The sequence below is a fragment of the Solanum verrucosum genome, unplaced genomic scaffold (genome assembly GCF_900185275.1).
Source record: "Solanum verrucosum unplaced genomic scaffold, falcon-dt-bn FXZP01000144.1, whole genome shotgun sequence".
Taxonomy (NCBI): domain Eukaryota; kingdom Viridiplantae; phylum Streptophyta; class Magnoliopsida; order Solanales; family Solanaceae; genus Solanum; species Solanum verrucosum.
This window is the reverse complement of record NW_026020773.1, coordinates 467,510-473,927: the sequence shown is the minus strand read 5'-3', so window position 1 is coordinate 473,927 and position 6,418 is coordinate 467,510.

Here is a 6,418-nt window from a genome sequence, read left to right as displayed (position 1 = left end):
CCAATAAGATATGTTTTATCGGTTTTCGGTTTATCGGTTTTTGGTCGTTATCGGTTCGGTTTTCGGTTTACCCAATAAGAACCGCAAAATATTATATGACTTCTCACTTCTCTAAATGCTTTGATATAGTGAAACAAGAAAGATAATGAGAAAATTGCATAAATAAGAGAAAATATAGTACGAAGGCTATAGTTACATGTCACCGCCAAAACATAGTATGGAATTTCTTATGTTAATCAAATTACAGACCTTTACAAACTTACAAAAGCTACAACCTACAATTACGTACTAAAATCAAATAGTCCAACAAGACTAAAACTAAAATCAAATAGCTACAATTGCGAACCTAGTGTGAAGTGGGTAGAGTACTAATAATTTGATATAGTTATAGTGTCTAGTTATATATTAAATTATTAATATCTAATATTTAGGAAGGGTAAAGTAGTAAATTATTACTATCTTATTGGGTTATTGGTTTACCCAATAACCCAAAAGTAAAAACCGATATAAAACCAATAACCCAATAACTTTTTTTATAAACCCAATTAAAACCCAATAATCCAATAACCCAATAGCAATAACCCAATAACATTTTTTTCGGTTCGGTTTATTGGTCGGTTCGGTTTTTGCACACCCCTAGAAATAGGTAGATTTGTGGAGCTATTGCAGATGCTTGATGGTTTCAAATGCACCACTACAGAGGATGACACTTTTACATGGAAACATGATAAGGATGGCAAGTTCGTTGTAGGTAGAATTTATAGGAAAGACATATCCAGGACGCTACCATAGTTTTGTATGGCTCGTACTAAAGTTAAATGCTTTGCTAGTTAGTAATCAGGAAAGCTTGCCTCACTCATGAGATCCTACCGAAAAAGGGATTGTCAATTGTGTCCAGATGCATTCTACGCAGTGAGGCTAGAGAGACAAATAACCATCAGTTTCTCCATTTTGGTGTTAAGAACATTGTATAGAAAATGCAGAACAATTAGTAGGTCTTTTAGGATTACTGTAATTTATCTCTTCTTTTTGCTTGTTACTAATAATCTTATAGTTATAAAGTATTGATATGTGTGTTCTTGCACAGGCTGAAAGTTCGGGATCGTTGTGCCAGATGATACCATAATGAAACTGTCATCCTCTTTCAGCATTGCCCTATGAAGGACAGATGTTTCATGTTATGTTATGTTATATTATATGTTTGCAATAGCAATGTGTCGCTTTTAGAAGCGAATATTTCTCTATAACAATATTTCGCTATTTTTCATGACTTTATAGATGGATGTGTAATGTGGATGTCTGCACTGCACTTCTTCCTTTGTTAAATGCTTCAATAGTAACAATTTCCTATTGAGATTTTGATAGTCTTGTGGTCTAAATAAAGAATGATAAACATGTTGATATTACATAATGCATTCAATTAATTCTTCTAGGGATATCTATACAAATAGCTGGACGCTGGTTATTTTTTCTAGTTGGTATATATATATATACATACTTGAATAGGAAAACAAGTGGACACACCCACAAGGAAACTCATCTCGAAACCAGCGAGTTGCCTAAACCCTCCCTTGTTGTCTTGCTTGCTTTCGGATAAGAAAGACCAGTCACTTTTACCTACTTTCCTAGCTTTAGTTGCCTTAAGGCCTGCCTTTCTTTCAGAACCTTGTTACTTTTAAGCTGTCTTTTCGCATGAGGCTTTCAGACAAGACTACTTACTCTAGTAGGTTAGTAACCTACCTCTTTTGCTTTCAGAAGCTGTCTTTTCGCGTGAGGCTTTCGGACAAGACTACTTACTCTAGTAGGTTAGTAAGCTACCTCTTCTGCTTTCAGGCTAGGGTAGTTCCGAAGAGAGAGTGTATATATATATATATATATATATATATATATATTAGTTTTTTGGGTATGAAAATCTGGTTATTTTTCTAGTCCATGGTTACATATATCTTCAGCAAGTACAAATTTATTAAGCCTATGAGTCCATGTCCAAATATGTCATTGACAAGTATGATTTCATGGCTCTATTATGCTTTTTGTTAGTCCTATGGGCGGAGCTACGTGGTGTCAGGCAATCTAATTAGACATCTTTTGTCGAAAAAAAATATCGTATTTACAAGTAAAATGATACATGAAGTGATTAAATAACATATTCTGAATATCCTTAACACAACAAGCTATTGTAGCCTAATAATTTCAGACACCTTGTATTAATGAGCCAGCGCTTGCATGTTCAAATCTCACTAGATATTAGTTCATATTTCCAATGCTAATTACTACGTCATTGTCAGAGTACTTTTTATTTCGACATATAATATTACTAAGTTGTACTACTTATTTATAATGATATATCAATGCTTTTTAATGCATTTCCTTGATGGTATGGTATCATTGTTTGCATGACTAGCATGAATACTTTAGTGATATAATAAATGGTTAAAAGCATATTTTGAAGAATAATTTCTTTTCAGTTTCATACTTGAACAGTTGAACTATTAGGTGTTTGCATTTTCACTTGAATTATCACCAACTATTTATCAAAACACATCTAGAAGCTGACTAGATCAAGTGTTTGAATACAATTGTCAAAAGTCAAGTGTTTGAATACAATTGGCAACTTAATTTGTCCATAAACTTTCGTGCACATAGCGGTTTACTAATTAATTTTCGAGGCGTGTTTAGATAAATAGCTGATGATAGTTCAAGTAGGTAACACAAACACATGATAGTTCAAGTAGGAAAACACGCAAAAAGGTGATATGTCAGGTGTGTTTTTTATCACTATCTCTTAATTTTTATTTTTTAAAATCCAATTAATTCTTTAATTATCCGTGTAGAGTGATATTTGACACCATTTTTAAACAAAAAAGAAAGTGCATACCACACACCATCATGTACTAGCCAAGGTGCGTTTTAATAAAAGTTGATGATAGTTTAGGTAGGAAACACAAACACCTAATAGTTCAGATAGAAAACTCACTAAAATATGATACTTCAGCTGTGTATTTGACCTTGGTATAAAGAAAAAAAAAGTAATATTAAACATGTATAATCAAGTTGTGTTTAATATTTGGGATATTTTGCAAACTCCATAGTGATAAGCTGTAATTGTTGAAAAAAATGTAATTGTACTTTGAGCCAGCCCATGAGATTTTCACATGATCAAATTATGGTTTGAATTTTGGTCCATTACTGGACCACTACTCACTAATTTCACAACAAGAATTTTGGATTACAGGCCCAGTGTACAAATCAAATATTAATGAAGAGTTCAAATATTTAGTGGATGACTCATACCACTTGCCAATTTGTTTTTGTTTTGGAAATTTCCTTGTTCATATTAGAATCAACTTTACACAAATTAGACACGGATTCAAGATATTAAGTTGATATAAAACATGGGAAAATTATCTAATTATATAAGCATTTCTACCGTATTTACTAAATCTCTTTATAGTTTGAAATAATTGCATATTGGTCTTACTAATTAATAATTTCACATTAGATTTCAAATTAGATAAACTTAGATTCATGTGTTTTTGCCACTAGATTCACTCTGAAATAGAGATACATAAGGAGAAAGGTGAGTGAGCGAGGGAGAGAGGCGAGCAAGAGAGTGTGTATTTTAGATACATGTGAATCATACTAGATACATGTATTAGGGACTGACATGCAGATACATAAGAGAGGCGAGCGAGAGAGTTATAGGTGCATGTGAATCTACTTGGATACAATGTATCTAAAATAAATTACACCCAATTTTGACTTCATATATCTGAGATACATGTATCATGATGTGCCAAATACATGTATCTTGATGTGCCAAATACATGTATATATGAGAACCGAATTATGGCACGAATGGTAATTTCAAAAACTCAAGGGAAGGTACGTAATTAGATCCTAAACTAGTGGAATTTGTGTTATAACATAGATAGACACCTAAACTTGGCCTCAGCTGGCAACTAAATACCTCAATTTTGTGTTGAAAATGCATATCTAGAAGCCTTAAATTGGTTTAAGTTGGTCCCCACAAACACACCAACTTAGAGAATGAACTCACTTAAAGGTGTCTAGATGTGCATTTTCAAAGTTAAGGTGTCTGTGAGACGCACCTATGTCGAGTTGAAGTGTCTAGATGGTCACAATGAAAGTTGGGGTGTTCAACTCCCGGTGGAGGCCAAGTTAAAGTGTCTATCTATATATTATGTCTCGTATGTTTTGTGTTTCTACATTAATCTCAAGTTAGTACAATAATAACTACCAGACGAACGGACTGAATTCCGTGATAAATATTCTTATACATTAATAAAAAATTTCAATACAAATATGTGGTCTAGGGCAAATGTTAATTAATTCACATGACAGTATCAATAGCCATTGCACTAGATCTGCCCTCTCACACATATCATCATGTCATAAAAAGGCAAGTAGGAGAAGCTTCGATGAAGACAAGGACAAGGACAAATATCTTGTATGAGCATATCAAGTGAAATGTATGTTATATATATATATAATTGAATAATTTTAAACAAGTGATGAAATGGTAAATATTAAATTTGAACTAGATCAAATTAATTGGCATGTGTATATTTAATTTCAAGCTAAATTGAGTTTCTTGTACCTAAGGATATTCAACAAGTGAAAATCCCCATTTAAAGTGTCTATGTCATGGGTAAACTTATATAGCTTGATATAATCCTTATAGTTTGTTTTAATATATGAGCAAAATTTATAAAGAGGTCCAAGTTGGTTGTTGAGTAGAGTACGGCTAACTGAGAGTCCTTGTCTGACTAAAAGAAAGAATTTGCTGGTAGAATGGGGGTAGATAGCCTTTTTTGGCGAGGAAACTATCTAATCTTGTTTTGGATCTTGGTGAGTGTTTGACCAATCTAAATGAAGGGTTGTGAGTTGTCAATATATTAATACTATTATTCATAAGTTTAAAAATTTTGAATTCGTTTCTGTATCTAAATGAAAATACATGATAATAGAAGCATGTCGCTACCAAAATTGTCAAAGCATGCAACCAATCAAAATAGGCTAACACTTGGCACTTTTATTTATGGTCCTAACCTTGTGAATTTCACCTGACCAAGTCAAATAAATGTCCTGTAAATGGTCCTTTCTCTTAGTTTGAACAAGCCAATAAGGTCCCCTCCCATCTCCCATATACATACTTTCACAAGGTTTTATATTCTTGTTTTTTTTAACTAGGTGACAATAGAAAGAATCATATGTTCATATTTATGAAACCAAGTTACATGCCCATCATCATTGACTTTGCAATTTAATTTATCAATATTCTATTCAAAGTCAAATCTAAAATTTTAGTGTTAAATTTTTTTATCGATGTAGATCCAGAATTTTAAGAAGATAAGTACAATACTATATGTTGAAATGCTCTTGCTTTAATGCATGAGCTTCCATTGCCTCACTTTTTAACTCTCCTTCTTGCGTCCTATCACAAGGTTGTCAAAAAGAGTGAAAGGGGTAGCTATCCTGGTGGAGTCGTTTCGGTTATATGCCACGAGGTTTGTATGGACAAGGAGAAAATGAATCATCATCGCTTTTGAGCACAAGAAGTTCTCTATCATCATCGCTTTTGAGCATAATTAGTTCTCTATCATTTAGCTTATTGTATTCTATCCTCTTGTATTGTACTCTGTGTCACATCAAATAAAAAAGACACATTATTTTATCCATCCATTAAGAACTATTACAAAAATGTTGAGTTTAATTGAATCATTGGACTATATGTTATATCCTCCACTACTATTGGTTTAATTATATGAAATTTGCGGGATTTTAAAAGAATAAACTAAAGAAGAAAGAAAAAATACGCAATTAAAATCAAGAGTGGACGGTAAAAATGTCTAATTCAATGATAAATTTGATAGATGATCTGATAGTGCAAAAATCTTTTTGATTTTCAAGTATCCAACTTTAAAACAACAAAAATGTTGTCCCCATCATAGTCAACTAAGTTACATCAATATAGATTTATTTCACATACTCCCAAAAAAGAACCACCCCACCCCATTTATAGCATATAATTTTTTTAAAAAAAATTATTTAGTCTTAAGATTTTTGTCTATTTTGGTAGCTAAGGGATGAAGATGATAAGACTCAATCTCAAGAAACCCCAAGTTAGTCACTTTCTATGAGTAATTATGGCATTGGAGTGATGCACAAAATGCCCAAAAATCTATCTATTTTGATAGTTCTTTTATGCGCGTGATAAGATGCAATGTCTCAATATCAAGTTTGAAATTAAATTTATATTGTATTTGGTTGATACAATATAAATTTTATTTTGAATTCAATTCTGAATATTTTAACTTATTCCATTAAACTTAGAATCATTTTATCTCACCTTTTAAATGAGATAAATTAATCCTAAAATAATTTAATTGCAAAC